Here is a 14,117-nt window from a genome sequence, read left to right as displayed (position 1 = left end):
TCCAATGGAATGTACTGAAAAGGGAACATTGTAGTCCTCAGAGTTTCTTATTTGGGGAGTGATGACGTCAAGACCCCCTTCAACAGACAGATAATTTCGCTTCAGAGAAATCCGCTGGTTTTTTGTAAAGCGACAGCTTATATGATTAAAACTAAACCAAAACTAAAGATGATCTAGTTATGTCTCGCGGAGCAGATTGTTAGATGGACGTTCCACATTGATATAAAGCTGTTTATACGGTGGGCACAGGGCACCAGCTCGTAATGTCTACCAGCGCTTCGATGATTATCACTGTTCAATGGTCAGCATTGGTCCATCGACAGTAACTGCACCCTTTCCTTTCACCAAAGCCAGTTCCCTCTTACTTTAAGGAGACGATAAAAGTACATTCTCTCTCATTTTTCCGCAAGCGAATGCTTCTATTCGCTTGTTCTATATCACATACTGTTGTAAGAATCGAAAGGCAGTACCAAGTGAAACTTGTAAGTTTCGTTGGCTTTTTCCGCATTCGCCTGACTCTCCTCGCGGGCCTTCCGTTTTACTACAGTGACCTAGAAATACAGTGGGTAGTGCGCTCACTCCGCGCCGACTCAATGGGGGAGCGGTGGCTCAGCGAATGTCGACAGGCGTCTGTTTCGCGGCGCCGACACAAGGTGGCGCCACAGCAGACTTCACGGTAGGATTTGCCGTCGCTGCCAGGTCGCCGTGTGTATTTGTGGGCTCGTTGTTGTTCTGCTGTGCGGTTTTGAGCTGGTTTGAGCGCTTCTCGGGGGGTCATTACACGTTTTTGTTCACGTGTGGTGGCAGTGCTTGTTCAAGCTTGCCCAGATAAGCGGCCTTCAAATGCAGTGTGAAGGCCCTCCAGTTCAAACTTCGGTGCCTGCGCATGACCACGATGAACACGTAGCTAGAAGTGACTGTAGACCTGTTTTCTACGTAATAGGGTATGTTGCACGGAAGTATGTATTGAAGACAAATAGCCAAATGGGCATTACCTTGCTTACAATGCAGTCTCCCGATGAAAACTGTTTCCCTGCGACGCTGACAAAATACCGCGACCACGGAGGACTGCTGTACCCATCGGCGCAGCATTATGGATTTGTGTTGAAGCTTGAAAACCTCTCCACAGAAAACCTCACACAGCGAACTTCTTTCTGTAGTCTACTTCTAACCACTTCCAACACATCAGGAATGCTTTCGGAATGTAATTCATTGCAGCGCAGAAAAACGCGAAAGCGGGAATTAAGCACCTTAAACTGAGCCTTTGATAAAGCTGCTCTGAAGTGCTAGAATAAGCTGAAGGAAAAAAAGGCGGAATGGTTTGGTTTACGGTGTTTTAACGTCCCTGAGCGACTCAGGCTATGCGGGACGCTATGGTGAAGGGCTGCGGAAATTTCTACCACATGGGTACAAGTCACTGTAACCTGGGGTTCGTTAACGTGCACTGACATCACACAGTACATGAGCCTCTAGAATTTCGCCTCCATCGAAATTCGACCACCGTGGCCGGGTTCGAACCCGTGTCTTTTGGATCAGCAGCCGAGCGCCACTGAGCCGCCGCTGTCAGAGGCGAAATGAGCGAGTGATGACAAATCTGCCTCATTCTTTTTTTTTTCAAATAGCAGTGGCTGCTGCATGGCTGTCCAAACAAATGTGAAGTCACTGTTACTGTTGTGTCGAAATGGTTTCGGTACGCGCGCCTCGTGTTCAGCGCAAAACGCTAATTGTAAATAATGTAAATACCCCCCCCCCCCTCCTCCTTGTACTTTGCCTCACAATTACGTATCTCCCTTCTACCTATCGTCTCCCTGCCCCTCTGTTTTCTCTCTGCTGCAACTTGGCTCCTTGCGAATAGAAATAACTGTTGCCGCCGACACTCTCTCCATTCCGCGTTTGTCCCTGGCATGAATCAAATTTCGCCACACCACATGCTACTACTATTGACTTTAAGTATTAATAGAAAAAGCAGTATGACCCCTCAGTATGCAGTGCATTATAACTACAAGGAAACACTGCAGGCACGAGTGACAATGACAATACGTGATCATCCCTGCGTGCCAAGCATATATAAAAGTTGTTCATGTAACCCCTCATGCAATGTCCCTTGTGGATCTTTGAGAAATAAATAAATATGTGCAGATGCCAGAAATTAAGTTCCATTCAAGATGCCAAGTCATTTCGATGACCCCCACGCGAATGTTCCGATAATTCAATTTGTCGGCGCGGCTACCATGGCTACTGCGACGCCAGCCGAATGCGCCACTCGTTTTCAGCCGTGAAGACGCGTGCAGCGCCACCACGCGCCACCGCGCCCTGTCGACACCGACGGGGGCATGGTTTTCCTTCCTCCATGGACGGGGGTCACCCCGAGAGGGCCTGTGAGCACACTACCCCTGTAGTTTTACGGAAAAGCGCAAAGCCCTACGTGAGGCTCTCATAGATGGCGCCAGCCACACCAGCGGCGCTTCAGAATCTCACGATCCTCGTCCCTCGCGTTGGGAGCCAGACAAGCTACGCCGCCATGTTCGTACGGCTTCGTAAGAGCGGGGCTTTGTAAATTCATGTAGTGTGATCGTTTACGTAATGATTGGGATTGCGCAAGAGGAAAGAGCGTGCGTGTCGTAGTGGTCAGGAGGAACCGCTCTCTTGTCATGTCCTTAAAGGCGGAGCTCAAGTGTCCCCGTTTTCCTTTTCTGCAGCATTTTACAGCACACCGCCATTTTTGCTGCGAGCTGTTGGGCGCAGCATTCGGCTTGCTATGACATGGTGAGAGGGGAACTTGAGGGAGGAGAAAAAAAAAGGTGGTGATAACCGACACTTCGCACCGCTTAGCACTTTCTCACGACGCTGCCTACCTTCTGCTCCACTTCGTCCTGCTAAAATGCACATGCCATAACTTTGCCAACTCGCTCGCGCCACCTGTACTTCTTGTTCCCATTCTTTGGGTACTTATTTTGGGAATCGAACCCGCGTCACTTTCTTCTTCAAACTTCACACCGGAACACTGTCGGTCAAAACATGGATGCATGATAAAGGACTCTTTGTCCCTTGGTCAACAGATTGTTTTCTATATAAAAAACCTGAAACAATAGATCACGTGTTTTTAGATTGTTGGGATGCGTTTTTCTTCTGGGATGTGCTTCAAAGAACCTTAAAGAAAGATTTACCGCTACACCCGCACGGCATTAGGTTCTTACCGGTAGGAAAGCAGGACATCCCTTATGACACTATTATGCTCCTTGGCCTCCATATATAGTTTATGGAAAACAAGGACACAATAGACGATATGCAAAATTGCTTGGCGGTCTGGCAACACCGCGCCCACAACTTCCGGTTTCCATCTTGGCTCGGTCGTCCTCGTCGAGCTGGTGCATCGTTTGCTATGCGTACTCTCTTCTTGCGAATGGAATTTCAACAGGCAAGCTTCAGCTGCTGCGTTGTTTTCACAGCTGATCTTTGACCAAATGTAGGTAGGTGCTTTCAATAAGCGCCAGCTTACTCCTACCGCGTCCTCAGCTTCGCTTGAAGTCTGGCGCTGATGATCGCAATAATCGACACTCGAAAGTGGGTTGGAAAGTCGAACCGTTACCGTGTGCTGTTGTCGTTTTAATGCTCGCATTAAAGCACCAGTTCAAGCATCACGCATTATCATGGCTATTTTATTCCCAGGTGGACGCGAATTCATCTGGTAGGGTAGCGAGCGGTCATTTTGCGGTGAGTGCGCACGTGTGTTGACAAACTTCTGTGACAGTGCGAACTTTCGTTCGCGCCGACGCCAGAAGCTTCGTGCATTGCAGTATAATCACACAAGACCCTTGACCAGCTGCGTAATTCGATTCCTTTACTGTAATGTACGTGCAATGCGCATCCGCGGTTTTCAACGTCACCGTTTCAGAGCCCGGCGTCGGTTGATTTTCGCCACGATTCGTTGAAACCGCGTCCTGCTTAAGACACAGTCAGTCGACATTAACAAGACGAAAGTAGGCATGCACATATAATTCAAAATATTGTAAGCAAAGACGCAGCTTTTTTTTTCAGATAAGCACTGAGCCACCGCGGCGGCTTGATTAGAGAAAGATGCTACAGCTGTAGGTGCATACACGGACTCGATACGCTGGTCAAGCTGTGTGTGCAGGGGCGAAATTAGCATGTTCGGTTGCTTCCGAAACTTAATTAGCTTACTCCCAAACTTGTACAAATGGCTTTGTTGCGAAGCAAGCTGTTGGAGCTTGCCACAACGATAATAAAATCTGATGGCCTGAAGCGTTTTCAGAACACTATTGCACGTACTTTCTAGCTTAGAAATGCGTCCCTCCTTCATAATAAAGTAGCTATATTATTCGCTTCTTTTTTTTTTAGATTTTCGTTGCCGCAGATATCGATGGTATAGGAATCCTCAAGAAATAAAGCATTCGCAGCTCAGTTTTTATACGTAGGGTGTATCGCTTCACAAAGACTCCTTAACGCGCATAACATATCCGTATGGTCCAGAGAGTTTGCTCGGCCTTCTAAAACTAATTGAACACGGGAAAAACTTGGCTGAACAAACAGCAAACTAAGCAGTAATCGGCATAAGGTTCTTCGAGTGAACTTATTTCGCCACGGCACGAGCGATTGGCCCGCTCAAAAAAATTACCTTCTCTATTACGTTGTTCAAGTATGCGTCTATATATATTCACGCCCGACCGGAGAGTAGATAAATGCACGAAATCGGCTTCTGATTTTGATCAGAGACAAAAAAGGCTGTGGTCGTTATTTTAATTTAAACGCAAATCACCGCGAGAGACAACACTTTTACCGAGCTCCAAGAAACCCTCTTGGAAAACCAAAACGAACGCCTTCTAACAACCAATGCGGGAAGGACGATCGTGACTAAATTAGGGACATGGCCGGGGCTGGAGACAAGAGGCAGTAAAACCTCTCTTCCATTCCAAACCCGAGGAAAGATCACCGTTAGCCCAATCCCACGGCACATGCATCATGCTCATCAGCAAGGCAGACGACAAGCGAGAGCAAAGGCACTTCAGAAACACCTAGAAAGCGATCGTAAAGCCGTTTACGTAGACATTGGGGCCTACCCCACGCCGGAAAAGTTCTCAGTCGCTGAGATTGACCACCAACTAAAACCGGCTCTCCAAGCTTCTATCTATGCAGAAAACCCCTCCTCTGCAGAGGCTCTGGAAATAGCTATCGCCATCAAACATAAAGACCAAAGAGGAGAGTCCTCCCACGTTATAACAGACTCCCAACAAGCCTGCCGAGACTTTCTTAATGGCAGGCTTCCCTCAAGAGCAACACAGCTACATGGCAATCTCAGCCAAATACACAGACTAACATGGACACCTGGCCACGAAGGACTAGCTGGAAATGAGGTAGCCAACGATCTAGCCCGAGATTTAACCAACCGGGCGGATCCTCATCCCTACCCCACGCCCATGCCCAGCACCTATGGTGACAGATTAGAACATATTCGGCTGGAACGCAGAACATACCCACCCCCTCACATAAAACTAGACTCCTCCGCAGCCATAGACTGGAGGAAAATTCAGACCAACACTTTCCCTAACTTGTTCATCCTACACATGATTAGCCCCACTCAATATCAAAATACATGCCCTTGGTGTGGAGCTTTCCCTACGCTCTACCACATATCGTGGGAATGCAAAACGAAACCAAAACATTTAACTGTGTCCAACCCGACATATGAGCAGTGGGAGGTGGCCCTGGCCAGCGAGACCCTGGATCAGCAACTTAAGTTGGTTCAGCAAGTCCGTCAGTCAGCTAAAGCCAGTGGCGCCTTGAACTAGGGGTGCCACCCAAGATGCTCGAGCAACCTTCCTCCATTCGAATAAAAGTTTTCTCTCTCTCTGTCAAAAATCAGCGCAGAAAGCGAAAGCTGCGCACTGATCCGCGTGCTGACACATGATACCTCGCATGGCGTTTTGTGTTACTAAAACGTTGGGACGGAGTAAAAAAATAGAAAAGCGAAAAGCTGGAACGCACCTAGTTCTGCACGCATCGCAGTGTCTTTTCACAGTGGAGAGGGTAGCGCAACACTGCATCGGCATTTTACTTTTCAAACGAAGCGGAGCCGTTTTAACCCAACGCTGGGCAGCGGTTTCGTTTTCTGTACCGTACCAACATGGAGGACTTTGTTCTCGGAGCGCCGAGAGATGGCGCTGCGCATTTCGCATATCGTCTATTCAACAATGCTGAAGTAGTTGTGAGATCTCCACGCGACCATTTCATTGAAGGTGTCATACGTCTGAGGGAAGTGTATCAGGCACTGCCTGATCAGCCAACTTGACTAAAAGTGTTGGATGACTTGGTTGAACTGAAAAAATTTTAACCTGCCGTGTCAGTGCAAGTGTTGCTGACATGTTTTACTTCTTTGTACCCGTTGTGAAAATGCAATAAAGAAAAAAAAAGCCCGGCTAGCTCAGTCGGTAGAACATGAGACTCTTAATCTCAGGGTAGTGGATTCGAGCCCCACGTTGGGCGGTAGTTTTTTTGTTCTCACATTTTCGCTGGGGCTTTTCCCCGTCAAATGAACCCCTTCTAGCCAATGGCGTCAGCCTATTCTCGTGACCCTGCTAGTGTGACAAAGCAGGGAGTGGTAGATAAAAGGAGATAGTCCCCTCCCTCCATAGTCGGGGATAGACCCCCCTCTCCATTGTTGCACCGCTCCCTGCAATGTCCCGCTGGCAGGCTCATGAGAATCGGCCGATGCCGTTGGCTGGAAGAGGGTCCTTTGACGGGCAAAAGCCGCTGCGTTCTTAAGTTGTATCCGACTATAGTGACGCGTTATTCTCGACCACCGAAAACCGAACTCTGCGCTCGTGGTACTGCAATTCAATGCTTTTGCGCGGAATTCGCTGTCGCAGCATACGGGGTCGCCATCATCATGATGTGTCTTAATCAAATACCCCTGCATTTGCCTCCAGCGGGCAGATTTGGCCCATCCTGTCATCCTGGACGGACGGACAGACAGAAATTAGGAGCTTTGCCTTTGAGACGGGGTTCTAGAAGTTGCCACCATGCTTGTTATATATATATATATATATATATATATATATATATACGTTGTAATCGGTATAATAAATTAGTATATGAATTCGCCGTTATCTTTAAATATAATTTTTAATCCTTCACCATTACCATCACCACTCTGCTTTTGAGCCGCCAATCTCCCAATCACTTCTTCTGCCGCAGATTCATTCGCTTTACCTATATTATCCATAAATACTAGGGCCTCGAGGAAAGTGGCTGATTCTGCATCGATATCAGAGTTGGTATTGCCAGTTTCAAGAATTAGGTGTTCAACTGTTTCTACAAATTTACCACACATATGCTCACGTGTCACCTTCTTCGTGAAATTTCCTTTTGTAGCTTCGCGTTCCAAAAGGCACTCTCATCTAGCTTCAGAGAATAGGGCGCTACCTCTTGAGTTGTCAGAGAACATTACCTCTCTGATTTCCTTTTTCCTATTTTTTGAATGGTTCTGCCGTCTACTTCTTTTCCACTCAATTAATGCAGTTTTATAGGTGAGTTCTAATGCAGCCAGTATAAAAGGTGGTAAATTGCTTAGTTTCGCTATAGTATAGTTATTTGGAATTTGCAACACCGCAAGAGCATTCAGTCAGCTTTGTGTTACCAGCAAGCTTAAAAATCATTTAGAATAAAAAATGAAAAAAAAACGGTCGAAACATATTTTGTGGCCATATGCCCGTTACTTCCATTTTCATTCTCGGCATACACGGCAAAACTAATAGACCCTATTAACTATCAGATTTGGCTGGCGGCATGCAGGAGCTAGGCTCCTGCCTGGCATCCATTTACTTGTCCAGCAGCCATACTGCTGCGAGGTTCGAAGCTAAGAGCTTAAAATAAAGTAGAACTGCAGAAAAGAAAAGCTGCAAATGAGATAAGGCGACAGGTGTTAGTACCTCGTTTCCCGAGATGGCGGCGCTCGTGGCATGGTCCGCAGTAGGACGAAGTATGTGGAAAGAAGCCGGGGAAAAGGTTGGAAGGCACGCTGAGTGGAGAGAAGGAGTTTTCGAGGAGTGAAAAAAAAAAGTGTTTCCATTGCATTAAAGGGAGAAGTAAATGTCTGGAGAAGTAACTGGCGAAATAACGGTCACAACTCTGCGATTGTTATCCCAAATTTTTCAGGCTTAAAATGGCGGGAAGAAAGCTACACAAAGTAAATACGGAGATAAATGTATACTTTAAGCGTGTGACCTGCAGACTTTACAAAACCGGCTTCCATGACTTCGTGATGATCTATTAACACAGGACGTAAAAACGCAATGTGCCACATTTCGGAGTTTATTAGCACCCTTTCACTCCTATTTTAGTGCGAAAGTACTGCATAACGGGGTCCGAATCAAGAATCTTGTGTGAAGCCTTGGAGTAACTCGATTAAGCTCGGGTTAGTTCGAAGGAGCGTCGCGCAAGCTGCAGCCGATGAGAGGACGACTTTGAGGGTGCCCTTGGCCGAAACTAGGATAGCATCAGCCCGCGCAGAAATCAAATAAATATTCCCAGGGTGGGTTTAGAACCCGCGGAGATGCGAAGAAATCAGCTTCGCTGGCCACTGCACGAGAGCACTAGGCTATCGCCGCTGGAGATCACGCCTCGTGTTACACTGCTACACATTCTTGTGCTGTACATTCAACATTACCTTCTTCGTCAACTTACTTCTTCGGCGTGAGCAGATCAGATCAGCTTAACCTCGCAGCGACGGTATTAACTTTTGTCTGACACCGTCGCCTGACCTGCCGACGACCCAGCAAAGCAAACTGATGAGCCGTTCTGTGCGATGTCAGTGCACGTTAAAAAACCCCAGGTGGTCGAAATTTCCGGAGCCCTTCACTACGGCGTCCCTCATAGCCCGAGTCGCTTTGGAACGTTAAACCCCAACGAACCAAACCAAACTGATGAGCCAACCAGGCTAAATATATGGTTTCGCACGTTTACTCGGTTTAACTACACTTTAAACCCCTGCCACTTGTTTTGTTGCTTTTTTCTCAGCCAAACGAAAAACCAATAAATGTGCAGAATGGTCATATTACTAGACGCTTTTTCGGTGTGAAATATTGTCTGTATGATTCCATTTTTTGCATCAGAGGTTTCTGATTTTATTTTTTATCATAAGTGCCCGGTGCAGTTTTTATATTCCTTTACTTCATTTTTGTTTATGTTTTGCACAAACCTGTCGCAGTACAGCGTGATGTGCTGTTAGAATAATTTTCTGTGTATATGTTGTCTTACGTCTATCCTTATCTAGGCTGAAAAAGTAGGAACGTGGGTTGGTTCAGCTCTTGCAAGAGAGCTTTTACTTCTGTCTCCCTGCCTCTTTCATGCCGGAGTGAACAAATAAACTTCGTTAATGCGAAGGCATTATATTGCTCACAGATACGAAACGGGGCCAAAAAAGTGGAGGTGTCTCAAAACTCGCGATTGGGCGAAATGGTGTGGTGTTATTAAAGGCGGGAAAATACGAAATGTTAACCAATAACAGGCAGTATATAAGAACCTACAGCTGCATCACCCAGAAATAATAGAATAGACCTAGCGCAGAATCGGGGTATAATTAGAACAAAATTGGAATGGAATTGGAGTTGCATTGGAATAGAAAAATAATATAATTGGAATATAGTTGCAATGTATTCGGATTACTCGCACGCAAGTGCCTTAAGTGCCCTAGGTAATGTTTTATTATTAGTAGGTCCCGCAGAAGTTCAGTGACCAGTATACCGTATAATGTCATAAGATTACCTATTGGTCTAATCTCGTGGCTTGTATTGGTGACTTTGCTACAACAGTTCCTCTCCGCAGAGGAGAGACGTCAGCCGCTCGAATGACCTACATAACGGGAAACTTGCGCAACGAGCTACGCTATGAATAGATGGGCAGTACGCCTGCGGAACATCGGCGTCGGTAAAAAAAAAAAAAAAAAAGCGTCGGTGGTTCAGTGGTAGAATACTCGCCTGCCACGCGGGTGGCCCGGGTTCGATTCCCGGCCGACGCATGCGTTGTTTCTTTTGTTATGGCACTAGTTTTGCTCTAGTAGGATAGCAGAAAAAAAGTGTTTTTTGCCGACATGTCAGTCGATTGCCTTGTGTGTCTTAAGGCGTTCACACCTGATTGTTCTTCTCTTACATGTAATGAATGTGGCAACCGATACCATACTGGGAAATGCTCTGGTGTTTCAAAGACTGCTTTGAAAAGCATGCCTAACGACAAGGTGCAGGCATGGTCTTGTCCCACATGCATAACTTCCAAATCTCGGTTAACTCGTAGTCAGGCGAGCACAGAATCTGATCGCAAATCCGATGACTGCGCAGAACCATCGCTGACGGACGTGATGGCTAAATTGAATCTGGTACTTCTTCGCCTAGAAAGACTGGAACAGGGACAGGAAGAGCAAATGGCAAAACACGAGTGAGCACAAAATAGCATTATCAGACAAAGTGAAACAATTGAGGCCATATAAAATTCGACGCAGATGCTCTCAACTTAGTATGTCGAGGCACTGGCCACTCTCAGTTCGCAAAAGGAGGACATAAAAGATCTCAGAAAAAAAAAAACAAGCGACTTGGAAAGTGTGATACTTGATAAAGCTGCACAAATTGATCGGTTAGAAGGATCGGTAGAGAGGTTGGAACTGTACTCAAGAAAAAAACAACTTGCAGATCCATGGTGTGAAACAGAATGATAATGAGGATCTGAGGGCAACTCTTGGTTCTATAGCAAGCCAACTCGGGCTAGATGTTCCCAGTCCTGACGACATCGATGCAGTTCACCGAATAAAAGGTAAAGACAAGACAGCTCCTCCTATATTAGCTCGCTTTGTAAGGCGGGAAACCAAGGAAAAATGGATGGAAAAAGAGTGCACTTTTAGAACAAGAGGAAAAAAATTTTTTAAACGAGAACCTAACATCGGCTCTAAAAAGGCTGCTCTGGAAAACGAAAACTCGAGCAAAGGAAATGAGTTACCGCTATGTTTGGCTTCGAAATGGGCGCATTTTGGTAACTAAGATGGAAGGTGCCTCGGTAATTCACGTGAACAAAGAGGAAGACTTGAGCGCAATAATATGAAAAACAAAATGTGCAACTCATCAAGACTCAAGGTTAACCGCAGCAAAGGTGGTTTGTTTTATGGTCGCATTGCCTGTGATTTGAATCGTGTGATTGCCTGCGATTTCAGCAAGATGTGCTTGAATCGTGAACTACAATTTTTACTTCACCATGGAAAGACCCATGTCTAACGATAAGGCTGCAAGTACTGGCCTCATGACGCCGCATGATTTGATAGCGCCAGTCGCCACTAGTAAGGAGCAAATTTCATGCCTACATATCAATGCTCAATCAGCTCGACACAAAGAGGACACGATCACAACGTTGCTTGATAGTTTTACCTTTAGTTTCGATGTCATAATGGTCACTGAAACATGGTACCGCAATGAATGGGAAGTGTTAAAGCTACCTGGCTGTATGTCGTTCTTTTTAAACCGCTGCAATAAAAAAGGTGGCGGCATTATGCTACTAATCAAAAACACATTTGACTCTGACGTGGTTACCTCTCTGTCAAAAATTACAGACGAGTATGAAGTTCTGGTAATACAAAGCACATTTGGTATTTTTTCTACTGTATACAGGCCACCTGGAGGAGACATGGAAGCGTTTCTTTTGTTTCTTGACGCACATTTGGATTGGATTAATGACCATAACTACAATTTTATACTTGGTGGAGGTCTAAACATAGATTTCTTGAGTCATTCTTGATTGAGATTTCTTGGTTAAATGTCTCTTTGTAGCTTCGCGTTCTTAGACACCCTGGTCTAGCGTCTAAGAGTAGCGCGTTTCCTCTCGTGTTATCAAATTGCAATTCCTTTCTGATTTTCATTTTCCCATTTCTATTTATTTCTACAGTCTGCTCCTTTTCATTCAAGTAATCCAGTTCTTACCTTCTGCGTTTTTAACCTGTCGTTTAAAGCTCGTTATTTCTCTGTCCTTTTTCACTGCATACTACTTGTTAGTTTGCTAGTTTCTTGCTTTGTTTTCCGGTCAGTATGACCACGTAGAAACCAAGTTTAGGTTTTTTCATCTACTCATAAACTCACACATTACTTGCCTTCTTTATCGCTTGGCCATACTTCCCATTGCACTAGTGACCGCGTGACAATCCTTGGTATTCAACTTGATTATCACCTAAAATTTCATTATGATATCAACCAGCTCAAGAAGGAAGCCGTGTTTGGAATCCCTGATCTATGATAAAATCTCTTTCTTTTCCTCTTCATCCGTGCTTTTATCGCTTTACTATGTGTTTATTCATGCGCATATCAACTACGACACTGTAACATGGTGATACGCACACCACTGTCATTTGCGCTCGAACGAATACATTCCAAATCAGGCCGTACCCTTCATTACCGGCAGTTCATATAATTCCAATGCTATGCCTTTGCTACGTGAGTATAATCTTATTCATTAATAATTTGTTTTAGTGCAATCTAGCTATCCTGTTATTTAGGTGAATTGACAACAAAACTTTCTTTTCAGTTTACTGAGAATAGTTTGTAGAATAGTAACCCCAGCGGGCTTGCAGCTCACAAAAATTTTCTTCCTACCCCAAGTCCGTACTATTCACGGAGTTCTCGTTTGACCTCTATTTCTTTATGGAATAAACTGCCTGAGTTTAAAATTACCCATGTCCTTGTCTATGCGTAAATCAACTTTTAAAATTTTTCTTTCACAACAATAGAAGACTTGACAGGTTTGTGTGTATGCCTTTTATTATTGATTATTTAAGTTTTTTCTACTCTGCTGTCTTTCTTCTTTTTGTACTTCGTGCATTATATTATATGAAGGTGGTTAATTTATTTTGCAATTCTGTTTTTCACCCTGTTCATGTTTCTTTCGTTTCCATCGCATGTAACGTTTTGCTGTCAATGATACCTTTATTAATATTGTGCAAGTACCTATCTGTATTGCGGCTTTTTATTTCTAATACAGCTGAATATTAATTTATCGAGGGTATCGTTACAGCCTCCTTACTGTTGATCCTTCGACTGCATACTTATGTTTATGAGTTTATCCCTCATGTACACCATCAATTCAAATTAATTACATTACTGTCATTAACTGACTTTCCCATAAATATACCATTCGCGGATTACTACGAATGGCTGTGCTTCTACGTACACTCGCCGTCAAAAGTAAATGGAAAGCGACTTTGTGAAAAAAATTGAATTTCTTTAAATCTAAAGCCTAATGGACCATGTTTGTTGGTGATGCGCACTGCAATTCGCACAATCACAATTAGGCTGCACCTATATATTCAAGGATGCATGCAATCAGGGGACAATGATTAAATTCTTTCGTTGATATTGGCTTCTATTTACTTCCGACGGAACATGTACACTCACAATTTGAAATTCAACACGAGCGCCTGTCCTGTCCACTTCTTCGTTCGTCCTGGTTTTTGTCGCGCTGCATTCCTTAGCCATGATCAGAGACCAAAAAGCCGAAACTGCCACTTTATTCACTAAAATACTGCGTAAAAATAAAAAAGCAATGCGTCGGCCGGGAATCGAACCCGGGCCACCCGCGTGGCAGGCGAGTATTCTACCACTGAACCACCGACGCCGATGTTCCCTCCCCCTTTTTTTTTTCTTTATTGCTGATGTACTGCCCATCTATTCATAGCGTAGTTGGGTGAGTAAGCCGGCAAAATAAAAAGCAATGCGTCGGCCGGGAATCAAACCCGGGCCACCCACGTGGCAGGCGAGTATTCTACCACTGAACCACCGACGCCGATATTCCGCAGGCGTACTGGCCATCTATTCATAGCCACCTGTTACGCAAGTCTCCGTTAAGTAGGTCATTGCGCAGGCCGGTCTCTCCTGTACAGAGGAGAACTCCATGTCGAGAAGAGGCCTTGTGGTAAAGCGATTGTTCACAGAATTGAATGTCCGGTATGTGGGCATGAAATTGTTCTGAATGACAACGTTTTTTTTTGTGTGTGTGCAGAACGAAGCAGTCAAGGAATTTCTGAAAACTTCATTGTTCGTTCACTGCTGGGTACTGCATATATACTTAGTCTAAGC

The 14,117-nt window shown here is 45.1% G+C and overlaps 2 non-coding genes across 2 annotated transcripts; one reads left to right on the top strand and one right to left on the bottom strand.

The window, feature by feature from the left end:
* Positions 1 to 9,962: 9,962 nt before the first annotated feature.
* Positions 9,963 to 10,033, top strand: TRNAG-GCC (transfer RNA glycine (anticodon GCC)). The gene has a single exon. It is a non-coding gene; the product is annotated as a tRNA-Gly (tRNA).
* A 3,552-nt stretch (positions 10,034 to 13,585) lies between these two features.
* TRNAG-GCC (transfer RNA glycine (anticodon GCC)) lies at positions 13,586 to 13,656 on the bottom strand. The gene has a single exon. It is a non-coding gene; the product is annotated as a tRNA-Gly (tRNA).
* Between the last annotated feature and the right edge of the window lie 461 nt (positions 13,657 to 14,117).

Source organism: Amblyomma mixtum, chromosome 1 (genome assembly GCF_055824585.1).
Source record: "Amblyomma mixtum isolate Tamu chromosome 1, ASM5582458v1, whole genome shotgun sequence".
In the NCBI taxonomy this organism is placed as follows: domain Eukaryota; kingdom Metazoa; phylum Arthropoda; class Arachnida; order Ixodida; family Ixodidae; genus Amblyomma; species Amblyomma mixtum.
Note: the sequence above shows the minus strand (reverse complement) of the source record. Positions and strands in the feature narration are given on the sequence as shown.